At 40.9% G+C, this 27,739-nt stretch overlaps 1 protein-coding gene and 1 long non-coding RNA gene across 2 annotated transcripts in view; one reads left to right on the top strand and one right to left on the bottom strand.

Moving 5' to 3' along the window:
* The window catches only part of dhx36 (DEAH (Asp-Glu-Ala-His) box polypeptide 36), a 142,470-nt gene that overhangs the window by 17,063 nt on the left and 97,668 nt on the right, over positions 1–27,739 (top strand). The gene's annotated exons all lie outside the window — the stretch shown is intronic.
* On the bottom strand, positions 132–2,685 carry LOC311290171. The gene is made up of 3 exons (XR_014627340.1): positions 1,531–2,685; positions 535–659; positions 132–447 (listed from the first exon to the last, which is right to left on the bottom strand). It is a non-coding gene; the product is annotated as an uncharacterized lncRNA (long non-coding RNA).

Here is a 27,739-nt window from a genome sequence, read left to right as displayed (position 1 = left end):
TAACTAACGCTTCAACATCCGGCACAAAATGAAAGAGATCTATTATTTGAAAAATGGAATGTTCACACTATACAGTTAGATATTCTCTTACTTGTATCTTTGGGTGTATTTTGTCACACCGTAGTGATGCAAAGTTCCACACCCTATGGACTAACTTTAAAACAAAACAAAAAATCATTTCTTAACTAAGCAACTGTTTCTTAAATGATCAGACACTCACCGCACTGATGTTAACATCACCATATATTGTGTTTTCTACCATGATTGTAGTAACTATTGTCCCACCATTCTTCTGGGCAATTGTTAAGTTAAGCTGATTAGGGATCTGAATTAATGGCTGTCCGAATGATGTAGAATTATTATGCAGTCGTTGTGGAAGGTTGTTAGGCTGTTGGTTTGTCATGTTTCCAGAATGTGTTTGAATGCTCAGCGTCTGAACGTCACCATCTGTTAAAAAATTTACATTTTTTAAGAAGATTGAAGATTGAGAAACATATTGACTACTAACAAAGTAAATTATAAATCTTTTCCTACGTTTGATATTCTTTTTTCTGATTTTTTTCACTACGGACTTTATCCTTTTTAATGATGTTTTCTCTCCATATTTATTCTGTAGTTCCTCTACTGTGTCTTCCAACCTCCCTGTTGTTCTTCTCCAGCTGTGCTAACCAAAGACAAACAGTTAGAAGAATATAATGTATGTACAGCAAAAATAAAGTTGGTCATTAGTTGTTAGGGTTAGATACACCTGTAGACACATTCATACACCCGTTCGCCTGTTTTCATTTAGCATACACCAGAGTTCAAACATTCACTTTTTCAAAGGCCGGATAAGCTCATAAATATGGCAACCGGCTGATGCTGCAGGTGTTAGAGCACATGATGGACGGTGAACAGACGCACAGCAGGTTAAACCAGAGTTAAAACAATAGTCTATGTTAGGACAATAGTATCTGATAATAGCTGATAACGGTCATAAAGTGCGAGATAAGGTGCAAGTAGCTAAACTAAACATTTCATATTTGACAGAAATGGTTTGAGAAATGTTAAACAATGACAAAAATAATCAAACTAATCAACTTTTTTCTAATTTCTTTTTTTTCTAAATTGTGATTTAATGTGAGAGGAGAAGAAACACATAACGTGTACATGAATGAATGTGTACAATTTAATAAACATATTTACCTAACATCCATAGCCTTCAGTAAATTAAGGCTAAGTTCCTTTTTGTGGACAAAGTGAACTTTGGAACGCTTAAGATTGTCATTTGGAACTCTTTTATCAAAAAATATGTTGATAATGATTAGTTATGCCAAATGATAGTTTGGCATGCATGGGATTGTGTGTCCATAGGCTAGTGAGAGAGAAATGCATTCTACAATGATATAAAAAATATGTCTTCAATAAATGCCTATTTTTTTTATTCTATTCTTTAATCCATGCATAAAATAGTTTTTTTTAGTTTTTTACAATTCAACCTCTGGATACTGCGTCACTCCCACACATTGCATCGTAAGCGCATAATATTACCTGCTCAAGTACTTCTTGATGAGTTTCTTCTGTATTAAACAGCGAATCTTCTCAGTCAGATCGTCGCAAGATCTCAGGAATCCTCTCACACTGCTCGTGTTCACGCGCTCCATCGCTGCAGTTGTGTGTATGACTGAACGATTCAAACTTCCATAAAGCGTGCCAAAACAGCAGCGTGGAGATGTGAAGCTTTCCTGATGACAACACCCTATTCAGCCCCTCCAGTGGGGCGGACCCCAGCCTAATAAATATTTCAGGACATCGCACGCTCTACTCTAGCTCTACTAGCCTCGGACTGCTGCGCTACTGCATCATCTCATTGATCAAAAGTTGAAAGTCCTGTTTGTCTGAGCCTGACGCAAACTTCTGACCCACAAACTTCCGACCCAAAAACACAAGGCATGATTGTACCGCAAGGACTCAGGAGATTGCAGGAACATTCTAGGAACGAAAAGTGGGAAAAAAATTCGAAAAGCTGAAAAAAATGGCGACGCAAAACCTGATGGAGAACGACTCCCCATTGAGTTCTGGCGATACAGGGTACAATTATCATCCGGCGTGTGAGTGCGCCACGGGCAAAGAGTGTCGTTTAAGAGCTGCGCTGGACAGTATGTTTATAGATCATTTTAGAGGCCAAATGGTTGGCTTGATGCACAGGATCATCGACGCTGCGTGTGATATGAAAAAAGATTGTGCGCAGGATACCAAACGTGTGACAAATCTCAAAAATGAAATGGATGACGTAAGAGGTTTGATAAAGTCATGGCCTGATGTAACCCCCATGTTTTTTAACAGCAAAGAGCCGATCGGCGTAATCCTCAGAAAAGTTCTGGATGTGTTGCGTTCATGTTCTGACGAATTCGAAATCACAGAGATATTCGCTATTTGGACATTTGTAACAGATCTCTGTGTGTCACTGGTGTCAAAAAATGCAAAAACTGACGTTGGTGAATTAGTTGAAAGTCTGGTCAACTATACCCTGGAGCAAGACATGATAGCCTGCGGATATTTTCTATTCTGGTTAGACCATCTGTAAATGTAATGCCGGTCTATCATTTTCTTCAATGTATGAAAGTATAATGTTGAAATAAAAATTTCTGAATGAAAAAATGTCTGAGCTCATAAAAATTGTATTATAATAATAATATTTAGAATACTACATGATTTAAAAGATTAAATATTTGTTTTCTGCATTTTAATTACTGTATTCCCGAGGCGGCAATACAGTTGTATCATATCAAATGATACAACTAATTTGCCCGCTGTGTACAGAGCATAAGAAAGGACATTTTGTGGTGTTCAGGGTTTTTCCTACATTGAAAATTTTTTGGCGGCCGCCAAAACGATTTTTTGTCCCGCCAAAGCCTTATTTGATCTGTAATTGGGTTTTGTGAGTGAAGCAGGCTACTGATGGAGTGACGGAGAGAACGAACACAGCGCCCCACCCCCGCGCGGGCACTCTCCGTCTTCAGTTCTGTCTTTGCTCTCTCCTTCGCATCAAAATCAACTGATCCTAAAGGTCGGAAGACCGAATCCATGTTTCACGTGGTGCATTCGGAGAATATTTTTGCTGAATTAGCGCTGGGTGTGAATTGCAGTCCAAAAAAAGTTGCCTTATCTTCTTTTACAACTTATGACAAGCATTGCACACGCAGCTGACATAACTTTAAATAAACGCAAAAAAAAAAAAAAAAAAAATCTTTCGTGATGTCCTAACAGCCAGGATTCCCACACAACACGTCCGCTAAAGTCCGATTCGCGACCTAATGACTCCTTTGAGCCGATTCATTATAATGAATAGTAAAAGCAATTGGTCTGCCCGTCAGTGTCTGAATCCGTGAATTACTGAGAAGAACACACATCTGAAATATGGGTGGGAGAAAAAAATCGATTCTTACATGCATCGCGATGCGGACGTGGACGATTCTGAATCGATTCACAAATGTCAAAAAATCTAATCTCTAAAAAAACCGTAATATTGACGGAACGCAAAAGGTGGAACTCTAGCGGGTGTAGTGCGCGTGCAGTCTGTGGCGCGCACTTAACAGACGCATGATGGCTGAGCGCCAAATTCGAACGGCACCCTCTTCCTTAAAAGCTAGCGTATGGAAAATTGGCAATTTCATTGTTACCTATTTAGTATTTTTTGTATGAAAGCTGCTTTCAGTAGCCTATTTAGTTTTCACATCAATATACTGTAAACCGATCTGTTATACGTACGTTGTACTGCCCTGCAATATGTGCAATGCCAGTCACAAAAAGTTACATTTTGACTGTGCTCTCTGCAGATGTTCATTCACTTTTTTTGTATAAGCTGTTTTTGATTGTGGTATACAGCAAACATTTCAAGTCATAACTCTTTATTATTTAGTTGTGAATAAGAGAGGCTTTGTATGATACTAATTATGCAGAATATGCAAGTCCACAAGCATTATATGAGAGCTGGTACATCATTCTATATTTTTGAACAAAAACTGTTTGTGATTTTGCTACAGCAAAATGTTTTTTTTGTCTGAAGGATTATATTGCTCATTGAAATAACAGGAGGATGTTGGTTAGAAGTCTATTATTAAATGCTAGAGGTTCAGAATATGCTGAAGTTTGTATTAATTTACTACAAGTACGCTGCTAGTACAGGCACACATTTATTTTCCTGTTGGTTCTTTGCAATGTTCAAATCACTTCCATTTGTTTTATTAATAAAATTAATATAGGAAGATGGAAGTAAGTTCGTTATGGGTCATCATAAATACTTTGCTTTAAAAGTACCAAGTAAAAAAAGAAAAAAAAAGAAATTCGAAGCATTCGTAATCGAATCGAATCGTGAGGTGCCTAGAGTTTCCCACCCCTAATCTGAAATGAGAAAGTAAGTGTGCTTACCTCATTTAGCAAGAGTGTTTAGTAAAATTTAGCCTTAATAATCCACAGTATGTATAGGCCTATGACAATGTGTAGTAAATTACCACAAAAAAAAAAAATCACAAACTGTTTCTTTTTTAACATTTATTGTCAATATTGGGCTTGCGGATCATGTGGGTACTAGGGTACTCTTTGCTGTGTGTGGATGACCATGTCGGTCAGCCACCACCGAAGACCAATTTTGACCCAGGAAAAACCCTGGTGTTGTTCTTGTTCTCATTACATTTTTTAATAAGATGATGTGTTCTGTCATGGACGACTAGACACTAGGCATGGGATGTCCGGCAGAGAGAAGGGCTTGAGTGGATACGCCCTGTGGTCACATTTTTATGTCTTCATCAAAAGTGCCTTTTCCCCGCTTCGCAACGAAGCCATCCTCTTTCCGCCCCTACGACACCCGTAACATTGACCACCACGGCATCCGTTTCAGGCCAAATGGAGGATCGGGTGGGTTACTTAAACATGGCATTCAGCAACCTGACCCTCTCCAGCCCCATTTCCTCCCGTGGAGTTGAGGATATGTCTCACCAGCGCCCTCCGGCTTGTCAGAATCCTGACATGCGTCGGGAACAGGAACGCCTTGACACCTTTCAGAATTGGACTCTTGCACCAGTAAGTCCGGCCGAGCTTGCCAAAAGTGGTTTCTACTACCTTGGCCAGGGCGACAGAGTGGCTTGCTTCAGTTGTGGAGGCCAGCTTAGCAACTGGGAACCGGGAGATCGGGCAGTATCAGAACACCAGAGAAATTACCCCAACTGCCGCTTCGTTCGAGGTGACCGTGCAGATAATGTACCTTTATCTTGTGGCGGTCTTTCCAATGGATCGGCAATGCAACAGTGTGAAGACAGGTTGCTCACATTTGTCTACTGGCCCTCAAGAATAACTGTTCGACCAGACCAATTGGCTAAGGCTGGTTTTTACTATGTTGGTCGTAATGATGACGTGAAGTGCTTTTGTTGCGATGGTGAACTCAGATGTTGGGAGTCTGGTGATGATCCATGGGTAGAACATGCCAAGTGGTTTCCAAGATGTGAATACCTGCTGCAAGAAAAGGGCCAAGAGTTTGTTCATCAGATTCAAGCAAGATTTCCAAGACTATTTGAGCAGCTATTGACTAATGGAGACAGCGACTCAAGAGAATTTGTGAGAGAACAAGAGAACAATCCTGTGGTGAAGTCTGCTTTAGAGATGGAATTTGAGTGTGGCCTGACGGTCCAGACAAATGAAGCTGCATCACCGAGTCAAGATCTTTCAGACTTGCCTATGGAGGAACAGTTAAGAAGACTTCAAGAGGAGCGCACCTGCAAAGTTTGCATGGATAAGGAAGTGAACATTGTCTTCATCCCCTGTGGTCACCTAGTTGTGTGCAAAGAATGTGCGCCTTCTCTGAGAAAGTGCCCCATATGTAGAGGATTGGTCAAAGGCACCGTCCGTACTTTCCTATCATAAAGTTTTCCTATCATTTGGATTTAACTTGATGCATAAAAACAATCCAGTGACAACAGTGACAACAGTTTTTGGATTTACAAACATTTAGAAAGTAGTTAGGATGCGCATGCTTTAAGTTAAGAATAATTTTGCGCAGGCTTTAAGTTAATTTGACCTACAAGATGTTGAAGTTTATAGACCTTTAGCGTATTGAGTTAAAATTAAAACGTGATATCCATATCGCATCATTACCGAATTCAGGGCTGTTTAATAACTTCAATAGTGATCAAGCACCAGCTGATTTAAGTTTTTCTTCAAACAAAAGTAATTTTCTGATAAATCTTCGTACACCTACATGTGTTTTGTTGTATGCACAGATTTTGAGTGTCGCTTATAGAAAGAGGCATCCTTGTCTTTGTTTCGCGGTATTTTTAAAAACCTAGAACCAGAGAACAGAGAACCTTGTGCGGCATATCCGCACAAAGGGTTAAAATATACATTTTAGCGCTATTTAAAAACTAGGACGGTATAACAATATAATGTAAATGTCTCACGTATCAAATCAAGATACAAATCAAGCCAATTCATGTGAATACTGTCGTATATGAACAAAGAGAAGACCTAGAGTTCACTAAAATTACAGCTAACTGTAGGAAAGTGTAAAGAAAACACCATACAAAACATTACAATCGCACCCGGCAATACGATAAGTGTTACGCTAGTGATGTTAAACAATTTCAAAATCTTTTAAACAAAGTCTTGTTTCAGAGTCGATATGCTCCGGTGAAAACTATGTGAACTTTGATGAGGCCGAGAACAATAGCGCTTTTATTTAACAATTATTTTCAATAATATTGAAAAACGGTTCAATAACAATGTTCAATATAAACAAGAATCTGACTCTAATGCCACTGTGCTTGTTTCACATATAACTGTTGATTGTTTCACATATAATAGTTAGATGATTTATCTAACGCTTGAAATTTACGATATGTTAAAACATTTCTGCATTCTGCAGAATAAAAAGAAGATCATAAAAAGAAGAGCAATTATTAAGACACAACGTCTGTTTTCTGGATCGGGCCTAAAAGACGGATGCCTAAAACTCTGGTGTCAAAGTGTGGACGGAATAAAAAATGAATCAATTCACGTAAAAATACCACGTATCAACCGTAATTCATTAGCTTAACTGTGTATAATAACAAAATAAGTGTAATAGTTAGACGAGTTTAAAGCGTAATAGGTAACAGAAACACAGCCATACTCATCTTTCACGTCGATGTTTCGTAGGCATCGCAGAAAGATTTAGTCAAACACTATCGTGTAGAAGGACCTATAATGTATAGGATACATTCCTAACATGTTTGACCATGCTCTATGTACTTTTTGCAAACTGTACAAAAAGAAACAAGATGTCAATGACAGACATTCAAAACGGATCACTTATAGTGGCTTTTCTGTATTTGTTTTAAATGGCTCATGATGATGAAGAATTAGAATTTACTTTTGTGCAATTTTATCAGCAGGTTTTACCAAAGTGTGGAACTTTGATGAATATACATCTCTCGGTGCAATAGTTTAAGTGTAAAACAGTTTGTGTGATTTGTATTTGTGTGATTGATATCAATTTAGTCAAACTATCGCTTAAATTCTTAAGCGTCATTTATTTCTATAAACGGCTCTCAAAGAAACGTCTTCACTTAAAACACACACACAGTCCAACGTACAACATGTGAAACAGTGTCGCCTGCTATCTGAACAAGATGACTAAATCTAGCGGAGTAATAAACTTTTGTGTATTTATTTGTGTATCACAAATTCTTAGTAATTTGGTCTTTTTGAATCTTACATGGACACGTGTGATTCCAAAGATGATGTTTTAAAGTTATAGAGTGTGGAACTTTGCATCACTACGGTGTGACAAAATATGCTGCCGTGTAAAAATACGCCCAAAGATACTAAGGAGGAGAATATCTAACAATGTAGATTGTGATCTGAGATCTCTTTCATTTTGTGCCGGATGTTGAAGCGTTAGTTAATAACAAAAACTTTAAAGGGATACTCCACTTTTTTCGGAAATAAGCTCATTTTACATCTCCCCCAGAGTTAAACAGTTGAGTTTTACCGTTTTAGAATCCATTCAGCCGAACTCCGGGTCTGACGGTACCACTTTTAGCATAGCTTAGCATAGATCATTGATTCTGATGAGTCCAGTAGCATTTCTTTCAAAATGACCAGAGAGTTTCAATATTTTTCCTATTTAAAACTTGACTCTTCTGTAGTTAAACCGTGTACTAAGATCGACGGAAAATGAAAAGTTGCGATTTTCTAAGCCTATATGGCTAGGAACTACTCTCATTCCGGCGTAATAATCAAGGAACTGTGTGTCTGTACCATGGGTGCAGCAGGCGTAGTGATATGACGCAGCGCCTGAAAATAGTCCCCAGCTCGGTAACTTCTTCCAACGTGACCAGGACTAAGTTTGTCTAACCTATTAGACCTATTTTCAGGCGCTGCGTCATATCATTACGCCTGCTGCACTCATGGTACAGCCGCACAGTTCCTTGATTATTACGCTGGAATGAGAGTAGTTCCTAGCCATATAGGCTTAGAAAATCGCAACTTTTCATTTTCCGTCGATCTTAGTACACGGTTTAACTACAGAAGAGTCAAGTTTTAAATAGGAAAAATATTGAAACTCTTTGGTCATTTTGAAAGAAATGCTACTGGACTCATCAGAATCAATGATCTGTGCTAAGCTATGCTAAAAGTGGTACCGTCAGACCCGGAGTTCGGCTGAATGGATTCTAAAACGGTAAAACTCAACTGTTTAACTCTGGGGGAGATGTAAAATGAGCATATTTCCGAAAAAAGTGGAGTATCCCTTTAAATCAACATAATATTAATAAAATAAAATTACAGTTTGAAAATGTTTATTTACAACGTTGTGCGTCGTGAGTGAGATGTTAGAGAAATCTGGTTGCACTACGCCTGAAACTTAATCATCAACATCTAAACTAAACATTATCATGATTTATTTTTCTTAAAAATGTTTTTTCTTAAAAATTATCTTGTTTAATCGTGTATTCAGTCCATATTTATCAGGTTGATATTTAGAAATAAGCAAAAAGAACCGGTTAATGGCCTTGTGTCAGAACACAACAGGTCTTTTTATTCTAACTTTGAAAAGTGTCATCGAGTATTTGATTTTTACACATGCAGTGTTTTCGCCAACGGACCTAAGCCGTTGAAGGCCTTCTGAAACTTCTGAAGGTCTCTCATGTGTAGATTGAAAAATGGTATGTTGTCATTTAAACATCTGAAACTAAAGTTTTTTTATTAGCTAAAATCATTGTCTGTATTCATAAAATAAGTCCTCATGGGTGTAAAATGATCTGTGCCAATGATCTGAGTTAATTTCTTATCTTTATTTACATGGGACGGGTAAGTCCAAGGAGGCTTCCGTGTCGTTCCGCCATCTTGAAAAAGAGCAGAGAGGGACAAAAAGCACTAGCCTAACTCAACACTACTATAGTCAACAACCAAATTATGACTTAAAAACGTTTTAAGTATTACATTAAAAAGGCGTCATTGACAGAAATTGTAATTCTGGATTAAGTAATAATTATGACAAGTCGAAATGATGACTTAAAAAAGTTGAAATTATGACTATGCGTCATAATTATGAGATGAAATGATGACGTACTAAATTAAAATTATGATAAAGTATTCCATAGTGAAATTTTCTGAATTCAATATTGTCTTCCCATACCGGGAGTCGAACCCGGGCAGCCTGGATGAAAACCAGGAATCCTAACCGCTAGACCATATGGGAGACATTTTCAGAATAATAACAAATTTAACTTTATTAATTTATTCATTTAAACTAATTATTAGGCTATCATTTTTACCACTTTCCGCGCCTCCCCTGGCATGCTCTGGCGCCCCACACTTTGAAAACCCCTGATCTAGAAAAATGAAACTTAGTAAACCTGATTCCACTCTTCATGCTGATTACATTCAATATCTTACATTAAGACTCCACTCCGCCCATTACAGTAGTGGCCATTTTGAAAAGTACAGTATTCAGTTTTTTTGCTATTCCTCCTTCAAAATTTGTCCAATTTTGTAAACAATTTGCTCAAATGATCTTTGGACTGAGCCGCACAGAAATGAGAGAACAGATTTTTTTTATTCATCTTTGTTCAAGAGTTATGATGTCGCAAACTTAACGAGGTCAGTAGTCCTTATGGGGGACTTTGTGTCAAAATGATTTACGACTTTGACCTTTGACCTTTGTGACAGGTTGAACTTCCGGTGACCTTTATGATTGATGGGTGAACTTCCGGAATGCGGTCATGGGATTAACCTATTGACCCTGCTAGCCTATCGATCATGTTGTATGACAGTTAGTTTTGAACTATGACCTAGCTAGGACTAAATCATAATTTTGACGGGTAGTTTTGTCCTATATTAATAGAACAGATGTTTTTTGCCGTTTGTTTGAACTTTGTCCCAGTTATATGTGTGTGCGTGTGTGGTTATATGGCTTGTGTCAGAGACCTGCGCCCCCACCGCAGTGAAAGTGAGAAGCGTATGTCACACAAAATAATCTCATCCTTTAAAATAAAACATACATTGAAACCAATTATTTTAGATGAATAAAAGTGTATAAAATAAAAAGCTACTAAAACCAATTATTTTAGAGAGTTGAAAAGTATGTCCATACCATTGACGTCCACAAAAATAATTAACCTAAAGTTGAAAAACATACCTTTAAAAAGCGTTTAAAAAGCTTACTAAAACCAATTATTTTAGATAAAAATTACATAAACAATGTACTCTTTAAAAGTGTATAATCTAAATCAATTTAAGGTTGAAAAAAACATTTAGTTATTTCACATTCCTATCCTTTATATAATTTATAATATAAATTATATAATAATTATCATGCTAAAGTTCTTTTTAAAAGTGTATAATATAAATTATATAATGTAAAGCAATTGAACTAAAGGTTGAAAAACATTCTATCCTTTAAAAGTATATAATGGAATGCTTACACAATATATCTTACTAAAAAGAATAAAAATAAAAATCTTCTTACATGTTTGTAAGTCTGGACGGTCTCTGACTTCAGTGATCAAGATATCAGGGGCTGAAATTATTTCAAAGTTTAAATGATATCTTGTTAAAAAATTGTTTTAAATTTAATACATTATTAAAAGTTGTAATAGAGTTGTTAAATTATTAAAAAGTGGAAATACAAAAAGACTTTCTTCCTGAATGAGCTTACCCTGTCTCAAAACATAAGGGAGCCGTGCGCGTGTCTGTGTCCGTCTATGCGCGCGTCCTCTTCCTGCGAGCTCTGACCCCCCTCCTTACAGTGTAACTGTCAAGTGAATCTCACACTAACAAAAGTTGAAACCATGTCTTTAAAAGTATAATATAAATATCTTATTGATCCAATTGTTTTAGTTTTAGATGAATAAAAGTATATAAAAAAGCTTACTAAAACCAATTATTTTAGTTTTAGATGAATAAAAGTATACAAAATAAAAAGCTTTATAAAACCAATTGTTTGTTTTAGATGAATAAAATCATCTTACCTTATTTTAGAGAGAGAGTTGAAGTATATCCTACCATTCATGTCCACAAAAATAATTAAACTAAAGTTGAAAAACATACCTTTAAAAGTGTATAATATAAAATAAAATATCTTGCTAAAGTTGAAAAACATACCGTTCCTTAAAAGTATAATATAAATATCTTATTGATCCAACTATTTTAGTTTTAGATGAATAAAAAAATGACTGAGTTAAAATTAACACATCAATGTCCATATTGATGCCCACAAAAATAATTAAACTATAGTTGAAAAACATACCTTTAAAAATGTATAAATGTTATGGTTATAAAATAATTTTACTAAGGTTGAAAAAATATTCTGTTCTTTTTAAAAGAATATAAAATAAAAAGCTTACTAAAACCAATTCATTCAGCTGAATAAATAAAATCATCTTACCTTATTTTAGAAAGTTGAAGTATACCATTGATGTCCACAAAAATGCAATGTATGAATGGATTCAAAATTGTTTTACACAACTGAATTCACATAGTCATTCCTGAAAGACCTGTCACAAAGGTCAAAGGTCAAAGTCGTAAATCATTTTGACACAAAGTCCCCCATAAGGACTACTGACCTCGTTAAGTTTGCGACATCATAACTCTTGAACAAAGATGAATAAAAAAAATCTGTTCTCTCATTTCTGTGCGGCTCAGTCCAAAGATCATTTGAGCAAATTGTTTACAAAATTGGACAAATTTTGAAGGAGGAATAGCAAAAAAACTGAATACTGTACTTTTCAAAATGGCCACTACTGTAATGGGCGGAGTGGAGTCTTAATGTAAGATATTGAATGTAATCAGCATGAAGAGTGGAATCAGGTTTACTAAGTTTCATTTTTCTAGATCAGGGGTTTTCAAAGTGTGGGGCGCCAGAGCATGCCAGGGGAGGCACGGAAAGTGGTAAAAATGATAGCCTAATAATTAGTTTAAATGAATAAATTAATAAAGTTAAATTTGTTATTATTCTGAAAATAAGGCCTCGTTTACACTGCAGGTCTTGATGCCCAATTCTGATTTGTTAACTTTATCCGATTTATTATTTTTTTTTTTTTTTACCGTCTGTTTACACGTTCTTTCAACTGTGACCCATATCCGATTTATGTGTTTACACTTTCCGTACTATCTGAAACATTGCGCATGCTTAAAGGGTTAAATTCTCTTGCACAGATGGACGAACGCGAAATATGCTTGATGCTAGCTCTGCAATATAAGCAAAGTTCGCCAAACATCACCATGATTTTGAGGCGGAGGAGGGTGAAAAGTGCCATCATTGCAGCCTGCGCATATGTTTCAGTTATTGTGTGCGAGAGAGATCTCAGGACTGGTGGGAGCATAATGGGCCCTATTTTAACGATCTGAAACGCAAGTATCAAGCGCAAAACGCAAGTAACTTTGTGGGCGGGGTCTTGGGCGCTGTTGCTATTATACCGGCGGGATAAATGACTCTTGCGCCCGACGCAAATCTAAAATGGGTTGGTCTGAAGTAGCTTCATTATTCATAGGTGTGGTTTGGGCGTAGCGTGAAATAAACCAATCAGAGCGACATCTCACATTCCCTTTAAGAGCAGACGTGCTTTTTCCATGGTGAATTGCTATTGTAACGGCGGATTTGCCAGGCGCACGTCAGGAGCGGTTCACAGCCGAGGAGAGCAACGCTCTCGTCACGGCCGTAAAAGAGAGAGAAGTTCTCTTACGAGAGGTCTCTCGTACTGTGTAAGAGTATCTTACGCTAGGGGAAAATCCTTTTTCCGCGAGATATTGAAGCCAAAAATTATCCTTAATTTTTTAACAATGCAAAACGCGTTGCGGCAGCATACAGACATAGGCGAGGCAGCTCGCGCGCCTATTGGCTGCTCTGCGGCAACTGCAGCAGCCTATCGAGCGAGGCCTGGCGTGACGCCAGACCCAATGAGGGCGCTTCGCGCCCGCTGCGTCACATCCCGCCGAAACGGGCGTGGCCTAGGCCTATAAATACAGCTCGCAGGCAGCTAATATCTGATTTTTCATCCTTCAAGCGAAGCACACGCATCGCTGGATCTGGAGAGAAGCCGCGCCGTCTGAGAAAGCATCTTCAGCGGGACGAGTCTCTGAAGTCGCTGGCCGCGCCGCCTTCCTTGCCTTCCTGCTGCGCTATCCGGCGCTCATATCCTTTATTCTCTGTGATTGTGTGTGTGTGTTCGCTGCCGCGACACACATCCTAAAAGAGTAGCGTCTTTTTAAAGATGCCTTCCTGCGGCTCGTGCAGAGCCACACTCAGCGACGGGGACCGCCACGTGATCTGCGTTTCCTGCCTGGGTGAGGATCATGCAGCTCTCGCGCTCGCTGACGGCGGCTGCCCTCATTGCGAGCTATTGCCCATGGCGACTCTGAGGACTCGCCTGGCATTTTTCGCAGAGACTGCTCCCCCGCCCGCCGCGGTACCGCGCCGTAAAAAGCGCCGTGCCCAGCGGGTCCCGGAACCTTCTCCCAGTCGCCAAAGCTTGCCGGTTCGCCCGCCTGCTTCACCGGCTTCTCCCTGCCGGGAGAGGATGATTCCTGCTCTACCCTGGCGTCAGGCAGTGAGGATTGGGCGAGCTCTGAGGATCTCGCGCCCCCTGCCCGCGCATCGTCAGGCAAGAGAGCGTCCATCGAGACGGAGCTCATGCGTGTACTCGCACAGGCCGCGGCGAGCCTCGGCCTCGAGTGGTCTACGCCCGAGCAGCCCGCTCACAACCGGCTGGATGGCTATTTTCTGCCTGGGGAGCGCGCTTCGCCTGCGTCCAAACCAGCGCCTTTTCTTCCTGAGTTACATGAAGAAGTCGCTAAGTCCTTGAACTTTCAGCCCTATTCAGCCAGAGTGCGTCCGTCTGTTTCTTTGGCATTCTCTGCAGTTGATGATGCCAAGAACGGGTTACCATTCGCTGCCGCTGGTCGAAGAGGCGATAGCAGCCCACTTATGCCCGCCCTCCGCTGGACGGCGCGCTAAGCTGGCGCTACCCTCTAAAGCTTGCCGCACGACGTCAAGCCTGCAACGCCGCGCTTTCTCCGCCGCCGGGCAAGCTGCGTCAGTGCTGCACACCATGGCCACGTTGCAGATCTTCCAGGCCGATCTCCTCCGAAAGCTGGACGAAAAAGGACCTGATGCGATCTGCGTGCCGGACTTAAGGAGCGCCACGGACCTCGCTCTCCGTGCGACTAAGTCTGCAGCACAGGCCATTGGACGGAGCATGGCCTCTCTCACCGTGACTGAGAGGCACCTGTGGCTAACGCTCTCAGAGATGGCCGAGTCCGAGCGCACCGCGTTCCTCGACGCTTCGCTTTCTCCCGCTGGCCTCTTCGGATCCTCCGTGAAGGATTTTGCGGAGAGATTCGCCGAGGTACAGAAAGCGTTGCAGGCTATGAGGCACTTCCTTCCGAAGCGCTCCAGCTCTGCAGCAGGCCGTGCAAAACCGTCTGCCCAGAGCTCACAGCCCCAGCCTCCGCCCACCGCCGCCACTTCGCAGCGCCGTCAGGCCCGGAGCGCGAGACCGCGCTCTCGCTCATCCAGCCGCTGCCCCGCCCCGCGTGGCCCGCGGTCTAGGATTGTGGCAAAGCCCGAGGCCCCGAAGTCGTCCTAGCACGCCTAGGAAAACGACGGTGCTTGAGTCCCGCTGCGGCCGGACTTCCACCAAAGCTCATCGCTCATCCAGTTCCAGAAAATGTGACTGGTCCAGTGTTTTCTGCAGCCAACAAGCCGGTTCCATTGCCTGCGCACAAATGCCGTTTTCACGGCTACCCAGATAAATCCCCAAGAGAGCGTATTTTCTGGTGTCCCACGGCCGATGGTGTTTTATGTGTAGAAAAAATGCCCAGTGCCCATTCCTACACACAAGCACAGCCCGTCACACAGGGCTCGCGCACATAAAATCGACTCAGATCGATTGCGCATTAAACGTGGTAAATGTGCCCACTACCCAGTGCCCACAAACACTACGTTCTGCATGCCTCAAGGTTTCTGTAAAAACGAAACCAACGTGCATTCGCTTCACTCAAGCAGACAATGTTTTCAGTGTGGTAAATGTGCCCGCTATCCTGCGCCCACATCCACACACAGACATGACAGTTCCTACGGTACTCGCCCAGCCCTCCCCCTCTCGGTTGACCACCGCAGAGGAGTCGAGCCCGGGCAATCTGCCCCCTGTTATCACCGCGCCCCCTGCCTCAAATGTCATGAGCGCGATGCTTATGTTACAGCACACCGAAGCTTCTCCGTCGCTGAGCGAACGGAGCACGCTTCGTATTCAACCCCTAGCTCAGGGTGGCCGCGAGTCCTTAAAAAGTCTTAAAATGTCTTAAATAAAGTTTTCCTAATAAAAGGCCTTAAAAAGTATTAAAATGTCTTAAATTCAGATTCGATAGGTCTTAAATATTTCTGGTCACGTTACCGCTAAAATTTGCGTTGCGCGTGGCAAGCGCGCTCATAATGTAAGAGACGCCGGCGCGACCACAACAGTGCCCAACATCAAATGGCAAACGTAAAATGCAAGCGGAACGAAACTGCTCGTTATTGTGTGGTTGAAGGACCGTTTATCAGTTTGGACCAGTGCAGCGCGAGCCGATCGTGATCATGCGACACTGTTACTACACAGCGCTAATTAGAGATACAGTAAAGAAAGCATTTGAATTCGCCACAGAACTGACAGAAGTAATAACATCGCTGCGAGATCTAGTGAGAAGCATTTATATTTCTCCGTTATTAACGGATCAAACAGCGCTGACATGGAAACCTGGAAGAAACATTGTGCCATGAATGAACTATCAGTGTCCACAGATCAGCAACATTCACCATGGATTTACTGTAGAAACACTAACTGCAACCATAGAAGTTTGGCAGGAATAGTGTCAACTATAATGCCTTCAAGTAACATTACGTCGTTTTTTTTTTGACATTATGAATACAATTGCTGCCCTCAAATGTTAATCTGAACTAAAATAAACCTTTGTTTATAACTACTACAATATGACATTTCATTTTTTCCAAGGAGCTGTTTTGTTTTATATGCTCCTAAGAAGAGTCAATTATAGCTCTAGAATTGCTCAAAGTAAAAAAAAATCATACTTTATGATGTTAGTTTTAATATAAAAAAGAATAAAACAATTCAATCAAGGAAATTTCTCTGGCATTTATTTCTTTATGCTGTATCAAAAACATACCGAACCGAACCATGACACAAGTGTATCGTATCGAACTGAACCGTGAATTTTGTGAACCGTTACACCCCTAATATATACGCATGTAATATAATGTGTATTTCCATCACAGGTTTGATCTTAAATTTCATTCAAAGTGGCATTAAAAAGGTCTTAAAAAGTCTTAAATTTAACTTGTTCATATCTGTAGAAACCCTGCTAGCTGTTCATGGAGACGCATGGGCGAAGCTGCCCGGGGTTTCGAAGTGGGTGCTGGACATTATAAAAGGAGGCTATTCGCTGCAGTTTCGTCGAGACCACGGTGAAAACAGAAGTAGCACATTTACTTCGAGCCGAAGTTGCGAAACTATTGAGCAAAGGGGCCATAGAGCCTCTCTCTCAAGTTCAGAGCGAAGGAGGGCTATACAGCAGATACTTCCTGGTGCCGAAAAAAGACGGGGGTCTCAGACCCATACTAGATCTAAGGCAACTGAACAGAGTGCTTGTGAAGCGACAGTTCAGAATGCTCACGACCAGAAAAATCCTCGCGCAGATTCGCAGAGGAGATTGGTTTGTCAATAGATCTGAAAGACGCGTATTTTCAAATACAGATAGCGTCACGTCACAGGCGATTTTTGAGATTCGCCTTCGAGGGCCAGGCATATCAGTACACAGTCCTGCCGTTCGGCTTATCCCTAGCACCCCGTACATTTACGATGTGCATGGATGCAGCGCTCGCACCCCTCAGACTGTGGGGCATGCGAGTACTGAACTATTTGGATGATTGGCTGATTCTAGCTCAATCTCGCTCAGAGCTCACAGAGCACACGACCATTTTACTCGATCACCTCGAGAATTTGGGTCTCAGAGTCAATTGGGCGAAGAGCTCTCTGTCCCCCAGTCAGATGATATCTTTCCTGGGCACAGAGCTGGACTCGCTGTCCATGATAGCACGGCTATCACCACAGCGCACGGTAGACATTCAGCGCGCAGCGAGCACTTTCCGCTGCGGCGCATCTGTCCCGCTCAAGAAATTTCAGAAGATGTTAGGTCTCATGGCCTCAGCATCATCAGTGCTTCAGCTGGGCTTGCTCCGCATGCGCCCACTGCAGTTCTGGCTGAAAGCGCAAGTGCCACGCCGAGCGTGGACCTCCGGTCTGCTTCGTCTCAAGGTCGATCAGAAGTGCATCGCAGCTCTGAAACCTTGGAAAGCAAAACGACTGGTACCAATCAGGTGTAAGCCTGGGGACTTTCTCGAGAGTGAGGGTGGTGTCTACGGACGCATCCACCTCGGGATGGGGAGCGCTGCTCGAGGGCAGACCGTTCTTCGGCCAATGGTCAGAACGGGAGAAGCTTCTGCACATAAACTGCCTCGAAATGTTGGCAGTAGACAACGCGCTGACGCGTTTTTGTCCCCAAATAAAAGGACGCCACGTCCTGGTCCGCTCGGACAACATGTCTGTGGTGTCCTATATAAATGGCGGCCTCAGGTCCCGGAACCTGCACAGGCTAGCAGAACGCCTCCTGGTATGGGCTCAGCGCAACCTGCGCTCGCTGAGAGCAGCGCACGTGCCAGGGCTCCTAAACATAGGACCAGACAGACTGTCCAGGAACAATGTTCCGGCAGGCGAATGGTCTCTACACCCACAGACAGTCCAACTGCTGTGGAAGAAATTCAGCAGAGCGGAAGTAGACCTGTTTGCGTCTCAAGAAAACGCTCACTGTCTGGAATTTTTCTCCAAGTGCAGGGACGCGCTGGCTCATGTATGGCCCCGCCGCCCGCTCTATGCTTTTCCCCCCGTCTCTCTCCTGCCTCAGGTGATAGAGCGGATCAGGGAAGAAGGATGCTCAGTACTGCTCGTAGCACCGTTCTGGAAAAACCAACCTTGGTTCCCAGTTATGATGCAGCTAGCGAGCACTGCCCCGTGGCCAGTGCCAGTGAGGAGAGACCTCCTTTCTCAGGCCCACGGCTCGATTTGGCATCCTCACCCAGAGTTGTGGTCCCTTCATGTTTGGGCCATCAACGGGTACCCGCTGAACTCCCAAGGGGAGTGTTAACCTGTTAAGCTTCACCAGTGCGTCTGCGCACTGAAGCGTTTTTTTACTTATTTAGTTCAAAGTTACTATCAGATTTAATGTTATACCTTGACAAACTATACATCATTAAAAAGATATAAGACTCAAGTTTCAGTATTTGACCACTATTGTATTCTGAGAAACTTATAGTGACAATTATGTCTTAATTTGTGTCAGGAGTTATGAAATGGAAAAATGCGTCGATACCTTTAATATGAATTATGAATTATTTATTTTCATGAGGATGTTTCATAAAAATACATTTCTAATAACTTTACAAAACTTTGAAGCTATTTATAAAAAAATTTTTCATTATGACAATAATTAATTCTACATTTACAATAAACTGCCAGGTGTCAGCTTTCAAATGAGATCATACTTGTGCTTTTAGTACAAAGGGTTCTTGAACTGTATCTGTTTCAGTTTGGGTATGTCATTTCTGGGGATTTTTCAAAAGTGGGGTTGCAGCTTAACAGGTTAAACACGATCACGCAGGCTAGAGCTCCGTCTACGAGACGTCTCTACTCCTCGAAATGGTCAGTGTTCTCGGGCTGGTGCGCAGCCCGTGGCGTGTCACCCCCAGACTGTTGGGTGACGGAGGTGCTCTCCTTCCTACAAGAGCTGTTGGATAAGGGCAGGACCCCTTCCACGCTCAAAGTCTATGTGGCGGCTATAGCAGCGTTCTCGAGAACAACGCTTGGTCAGTCAATAGGAAGGAACGATTTAGTCATCCGCTTCCTTAGAGGGGCTAAGAGACTGAATCCTCCCAGACCTCCCTCAGTCCCTGTATGGGACCTTTCTACGGTACTGGAAGCCATGAAAGGTGGCCCATTTGAGCCTTTACAGACGATTGATCTGAAACACCTGTCTTTCAAGACAGTGTTTCTTCTGGCTCTCGCTTCAGTGAAGCGCATAGGGGACTTACACGCGCTCTCAGTGAGTGCGACGTGCATGGAATTTGGGCCTAATGACTCAAGAGTTATACTCAAACCTAAGCACGGTTATGTTCCAAAATCCCTCAACACACCATTTAGTCAGCCCTACCGGTCCCTGATGAGGAAGGAGACGCAAGCCTCCTCTGCCCAGTCAGGGCATTAAGAGCTTATGTGTCTCGCTCGTCTGTTTTCAGACAGACAGAGCAGCTTTTTGTTTCGTTCAGCCAGCGTTCTAAGGGACTAGCCGCGTTGAAACAGAGCCTATCCAGATGGATAGTTGACGCTATTGCGCTAGCGTACGCTTCCAAGGGCATGCAATGCCCGTTGGGTGTCAGAGCGCACTCCACGAGAAGCATGGCTTCATCGTGGGCTTGGTCAAGTGGGATTGCCTTGCAAGATATATGTATGGCGGCAGGCTGGGCCTCCCCGTCTACATTTATAAGGTTTTACAACCTAGAGGTTCCCGCCCTGCAGGCCAGGCTGCTGTCGGTCTAGATAACCAGTATCGTCTGTCCTGATGCTATCAGTTCAGAATGCTGTGTCTACTGAGCTCGGCTCAATGATCGACAGTGTAAAAAAAAAAAAAAAAACGCACAGAGATGTGTTTTGGACAAACTGTGTAAGACCCACATTTCCCCATCAGTTCAGGCCGTACCCCGCGCTGTCTGTATGATGTAATTCGCGTCTAAGCGACGCTGCTATACGCGGAAGAGTGCGGCTTCGCCCCTCCCTCTTCCCGGACTCCCTGTGAGTTCCCTGGGTGATTGTGCACTATATGAACCCCGGGCTTTCGCCCTTGGGTCTTTGGTGTCAGATCTCAGCACGCACACCGTCTTGCATTGGGCAGTACGAGAGACCTCTCGTAAGAGAACGTACCCTGTTACTAACGTAACCTCGGTTCTCTCTAGTAGAGGGAACGAGTACTGCGTATCTTGCCGCGCATGCACACGCTCTGGTTGCTTCGATGATGAAAAACCAGATATTAGCTGTCTGCGAGCTGTATTTATAGGCCTAGGCCACGCCCGTTTCGGCGGGATGTGACGCAGCGGGCGCAAAGCGCCCTCATTGGGTCTGGCGTCACGCCAGGCCTCGCTCGATAGGCTGCTGCAGTTGCCGCAGAGCAGCCAATAGGCGCGCAAGCTGTCTCGCCTATGTCTGTATGCTGCCGCAACGCGTTTTGCATTATTAAAAAATTAAGGATAATTTTTGGCTTCAATATCTCGTGGGAAAAAGGATTTTCCCCTAGCGTAAGATACTCTTACGCAGTACTCGTTCCCTCTACTAGAGAGAACCGAGGTTACGTTAGTAACCGAGTACGTTACATTGGGAATGGAGAAACCCACCCAAATTAACTTCGGTTAAACAGGTGTATGATAATTTGGGTAAATGTGTAAGCTAGATGTATGCTTTTATAATAAATTATCTATCTATCTATCTATCTATCTATCTATTGTAATAATGTATGATTTGCAAAAATGAAAACTTCTGCTTCTGTGTAGATGAGAGAATCAAAGTGTATGCGCGTTGTGCACACGCTACATTGATTATGGCCAAGCATGCGCCCTTAAATAGCATATGAATAACATGCGCAACGCGCCACTGACTTTAAACTAGGTTTTTCCTGGTCAGTGGCGGAATTGTTTTCTAAACCTGCAAAATAGCATCAGGGAACGTTTGCGCCGGAACACACCTCCTCTTTGCGCTGAACCGCCCCGGGGAGTGCAAATGCATTTCCTAGTTTACCGACGTGCGTCTGTGGAGGGAAAAGTCTGCTGTGCGCGGGTGCAAAATAGGAATGATACATGCATCGGTGTACAAAGTCAATTGCGCTGGGTGCAAGATAGGGACCATTGTGTTTAAATATTGGCTTTAACGAGGAGCAGTGGGTCTGAAATTTTAGGATGAGCAAGCCAACCTTTGATATGTTGTGTCAACGTTTGTCCACATTCCTCTCCTATGACGACACAACATTTCGTCGGGCCATCCGTCCCTTTGCAGATGCGTGTCAGGGTTTCTCTTGTCATTAAACCACTGAGACGTTTGCCTAATGCCTCAGAAAATCCGCCATTAGGTAAGTTGTGTCAAAAGGGAGGCCCACTGTCTTAGACTTTGAAAATCCCTGTTCTAGATCAAATGGTTCAAAAGTTATAACCTTTAGAAGATTGAATTTTTGAACTGGTGGTGGCGCTATAGAGTTGGTCCTAGAGACTCTAAAATTGGTCCAATTACTTTTCATGACCATCTCTACAATTGTTCCAAATTTCATCATTTTCCTACTTACGGTTCATAGGGCTGCCATTGACTCCCATTTGGGAAAAATAATAATAAAGTAAACTAACAGATACAATAGGGGCTATCCCCTTCGGGGCCTAAAAAGCACTTACCGCTAAGAGGCGTTACAATCACAGACTTTGAAAAGTGTCAGTTTATTCTCTCTATTGCGTAATCTGCTGCCGCGCCGCGTCTCATTGAGAGAGATTGAGAACTGGTAGCAGATAAATTCAAGTCAAACATTGTAGTTAAATTAATTCATAATCCCAATACTGAAATTACAGTACAAATTTTGAACTGAAACTGTACTCTATTATTGCATTAAATTCAAGCAAAGTAGGCTAAACGTTAACATTGTTTGCCCAGTTTTTCTATAGCTAGAAAGGCAATACATGTAAAGGTTTTGTGTCTTATACTTCGTGTTATTTTAATTTGTTAGTAGGCCTAGATTTATGAACTGAAGCATAACCGTGAAGTAAATTAAACTAAATGACCGTAAAATGAAAACATTGTCAGGACTTGCTAACTGATGTTAGTCGGCAGCATTTGTGTTTTAGGATTAATTAAGAATTAAATCGGCTTACAGTCGGTTGTTATGATTAGCATAATTTTCTTTAATAAATAATGAAAACATGTCAACATAAACATTGCAATAGAAAAATGTCACATCAATGAGGCGTTGCGTAAGCATAAGACGTTAAGCTCATGCTCATTAGACTGCGTTCAGACAATGGCTGTGTGGTCAACGTTACAATATGTGCTTCGCCATGCTTCAAACAGTTTAAGTTTGAATCTGAACTCTGCCATCTTCATAATTTTGTTTCTAGTTTAATATGCTATTTGTCAAAAATAAAAACTTCTGAAATGTTTATTTATTGATTCAAAACACTTTTCGGAGCTTTGTTAGCCTATTCATTGTCTGTAATTTTTATTAATAGGCGTTTAGACGATAACATTGTAGCCTACGTGCTGTTAACCGATGTTGGCCGACAGCGTTTATGTTTTACCGTTCTTGATGCTTAAATAGGTAACAGATTATTAAAGTCAAGCGTTTTGTTTAATTACTAATGGCACATTACAAGTAGGGCTGCACGATACTGGGAAAATATGCGATGTTGTTGAGTATTGTGATAACGATATTTCTTGCGATATAACATTTCCCCAGAGAAATGCTATTTTTATTAAGTTTTTTCATTTATATATGTAATGTTCATACTAAAATAAACAGGTAGGCTAATAGATATTCCTCTGATCTTCAGAAGAATATCTCAGTTTTTTTAATAAGGAGTTAACGTTACACATGCAACACTTTGATTAATGGTTGTCTGTGAGACTCTGTTATTGTTACTTGGCATTTCGTTAGCAGTTTTGGTAGATTTGGGCTTACACTTTTTGAAGTCTTCATATAGCTCCCTGAGGTTGAGTTCCAGATGACTGTGGAGATTAGTTTCCTCTCAACGTGGGCAAAATTTTTCGGCACGACTTAGTGACACCGTCACTTATGTTCACATATCGCGTTTTTTTGCGCATGCAAATTCGTTATTTCAAGTGCAGGCGTGCGGCAAGTGCGCTCAAAATGAAAGCACATTTTTCCAGGCCTGCCTATGCCGCGACGAGATGAGAACACCTCAACTTTTCAGAATTCCGCAAGCTCACGCAGGTCATGGTTGCATAGCAACGACAGACGCAAGCGCTTGTGGAAAGAAGGACATAGCGGTGCGGCCGCACTTTCCATGCGTTTTAGACGCGATAAGTGAACGGCCCCTTACACAGTACCTGCATTTATGACACGTCTTCTCTACTGAAGCCAGATTATTGCCATATTTCAGACGTACAGTTCTTTTTAGGCACAGGTTCTTCGCTGTTGTCATTTTGCTCGCTTGTCTCTACTCCCGCCATTAGTTTTTATTTTCCACTCTCTGCTCTGAGCCACTAGGTTCCCCTTTGCGCCCGATCTAGCCAATAGCATAATAGCACCTACTGGGGAGGCGGGTATAAAGATAGTAAGGCCCCATTTGATTGGTCGAATTTGGATAAAAATCCTAACGTGCATGCATCACAAATGCTTGGCATATAAAATAAATGCAATTTATCGCACCCCTCCGGATATGGATATCGCATATACTATTATCGTGACAACGATAATTTTTCGATATATTGTGCAGCCCTAATTACAACCCCAATTGGTAACACTTTATAATAACTGCATGCTATTAATCATTAGTTAAGCATCAGTAAACAGTTAATTCATCATTTATAAAGCATTAATAGACATTAATAAGCAGTTTATAAATACAGTTATAAATACTTTATTCTTGATTTATAAGCATATCTATAATGTGTTTAATAATTGTATTTTCATACTTTATTAATGATCAATTTATCATTTCTAAATGAAGTATTGCATTATTTACAAATAACATTCCGGTTATTTAGGAGTTGTCAGTGGTTCATAAGATCACTTAGAAAGTGTAAGTAAATGATTAATAAACTGTTTAAATACATTATTATTATTCAGACATATAGTAATAGTTACTTAGTGTGTTAATAAATGGTTTATTAACATGTATTTCTACTGTAATTCATGGTTAATTCAGGTAGTTATAAAGCGTTTGGTAGTGGTCATTTAACAATTTTTGTGAGCTCATCTAAAGTGAGGACTAGTTATGCCTTGTAAAGCGTTTACAAAGGAGATTTAAAGGCTGTTAAATATTTTTATGTTCTGTATCACTGTGTTGTGTTTGTTTCCTTTTTCTGTTTAGAAGATCAATGAGCCTTTAAATCTCCTTTATAAATGATTTACAAAGCATAACTAGTCCTCACTTTAGATGAGCTCACAAAAATAGTTAAATGACCACTACCAAACGCTTTATAACTACCCGAATCTACTACATTTACTTACACTTTCTAAGTGATCTTATTAATCAATGACAACACCTAGTTTGTAAATAATGGTAAATAATTCTAACTGGTTTGTAAATAATGCTATACTTCATTTAGAAATGATAAATTGATCATTAATAAAGTATGAAAATACAATTATTAAACACATTATAGATATGCTAATAAATCAAGAATAAAGCATTTATAACTGTATTTATAAACTGCTTATTAATGTTATTAATTCTTTATAAATGATGAATTAACTATTTAGTAATGCTTAACTAATGATTAATAGCATGCAGTTATTATAAAGTGTTACCCATCAATTTGCTACATTCCAGTTGAGCCTCTGTTGCGCTGTACAGATGACAAAACCCGAAGGTTTGTTGAAGGAGATTATCAGCTGATCGCACCAGAAAATGAAGATGATGAAGCTCGTTTTTAATCTGCTAAATTATTGTTTTGTGAATCATTCACGAAATTGAGACGATTGACAGTGAAATCCGGCCATAGCAACGAAATAAAACTTTCAAAACAAATCCATACTTTGAACAAATTAGAAAAAAGACTTGTTGACTTTGCCCTTAGACTAACTAAATACTATAGTTTTGCTTTCAATATATAAAAACCAATGAAAATGTAAAAGAGCACTAAAATTAATTCAATTTAAAACCCCATTGCACATTTCAAAGTTTAAATAAAAGTGTCGGGACAGTTTATTTATTTAAAACAAGTTGAGTTTAGCGTTTCCCTTTGCAATGCAAGATGAGAAATACAGATTCTTATTATTGCAACATTTTAAATTTGTATTGACAAAGAAATTGCAGCTTTGTTGTGTACAATTAAAACAGTTGCTACAAAATGAAAATAGTAGCCTACAAAGCAACATAAATTAAGATCGGGCGTTTTTCTTTGCCTCTCTCTCGCGGACGCGCTAGATCTCTTTTTAGCAAGTTTATTTTTTCTCCCTCACTGCGCGCACGCCGGGTCTCTATTAAAATTAAATGTTTCAGGGTAGAAACACATCATACAGTTAATAATCATCATGATCATAACTAATAAGTGTCATCCACACCAATTACAAAAAACAACTGTGACAAATTATTTAGCCTTTGTTGCTTCAAAGAAACAGAATGCTTTGAATTCACCTCACAATAAAACGAGGTTGATCGCGAATAAAAGCGCGGTGTATCTGCTGCTCACTTGCATTTGTTTAGTTGACATGAACGTGTTTCGTCAACACTTCATGTTTAGATAATGCCAGATTGTTGACAATCATACACACTGCTCAAACATTCTAAAACTCTACAAAACCAGTTGAAACAACTGGATTGAACACTTCAATTGATTTTTTTTTTTTTTTATGAAAAACCTTTCAATAAATTAGCTACATTATTTATAATTTAATTAAAGCTGCCGTCGGCAACATTTTTTTGATCATATTCAGTGAAATCGACACTATAATCCGACAGAACAACATAAATAAGGTGGTTTTAGAAAAAAACCCGAGCTTCTAACTCCACCTGGAGCGTGTTATTTGTTTTGCAAAAATCCACCGCTCCCGCTTCATCAGGTCCAATCAGCGCAGGGGGGTGTGAGATCTGACTGTCAATCACAGGTCGTGCACACGCCACAGATCCCCTCTCCCTCACGCAGACGCGCACGTTACAATATCACATGCACACAACACGCCTGAAGTTCGCCTGAAGATTGTACGAAGCGTGATGGCGGAGAGAAAATCTACTAACAAGCTTCCAATTCCTCGGTTATTGCTATCTATGGATAGATTAGCCAGGGCAGCCTACCTCCGAGTCCATGGTGTTGATCGATGCTGAAGAGACGGACACGTTCACAGAAAATCAGGTACACACGCACTGACGATGGGCGGGTGCTCGTTGGTAGTGGGGGAGGGGCATGAGAGTTGTAAACATTCAAAATTTTGGCTAAGTCGACCCAATCTGCCAGACTTGCCGACTGCAGCTTTAAGATAGGGTCTATTTGGACACATCGAGAGATTTCTGATTTTATTGTTTGTTGTTTAAACGTGCATGTTGCATATCTTTATTTTATATATTTTATATGGTCTATTGGTGAAGTATAGCATTGATTACTGTGGGGGTGGGTAATCATATTTTTTGAAAAATCTTTATGTATAGGGAACCCCATAAAGTTTTTTTTCTATTTTTAACAGAACTGCTTTAGAAATTATGATTGTAATTATTATACACAGAGGCGGACAGAGTACACAGCTTCATTACTTGAGTAAAAGTACAGATACACCTTGCAAAATTTTACTCAAGTACAAGTACAAGTACAAGTACTACAGTCAGATGTCTACTTAAGTAAAAGTACTGAAGTACTTGTTTTTAAAAGTACTTGAGTATCAAGAGTACAAGAGTACATTTTCTAAATATTGCATTACTACAGCCACAGTGCTTACATTGGTAAACACAGCAAACACTTGAAGCGAAAACTATCATTAACTTGTTCAGAAAATTGAAATAGTCTGGTGAGGTGGGGCCACGGGTTGGCACATTCCCGGGATGGACCTGCTGCGTCTTCATCCATTGTTTTGTCCATGGTTTCGTCTCTTATCTAAATCTGACCATGGAGTTGACTTTGGCGGAAAGCTGAAGGTGATTGCTGATAGGCTGTCCCAATCAGTGGCGCCTGCACAATCCAATCACGTTTGAGAGGGAAACAACAAATTGAGGGTTTCCGAGAATTTTCTTTTCTCCTTTTTTTTATCGAAGTAGTAACGGGTACTCACGGTTATGGATAGAAATGTAGTGGAGTAAAGAGTACAATATTTGCCTCTCAAATGTACTTGAGTAAAGTCATGAGTACTCCCCAAAAATAATACTCGAGTAAAGTACAGATCCCTCAAAATTGTACTCAAGTACTGTACTCAAGTAAATGTACTC

Source organism: Rutilus rutilus (genome assembly GCF_951802725.1).
Source record: "Rutilus rutilus genome assembly, chromosome: 5".
NCBI classification, from domain to species: domain Eukaryota; kingdom Metazoa; phylum Chordata; class Actinopteri; order Cypriniformes; family Leuciscidae; genus Rutilus; species Rutilus rutilus.
This window is presented reverse-complemented; position numbering and strand designations above follow the sequence as displayed.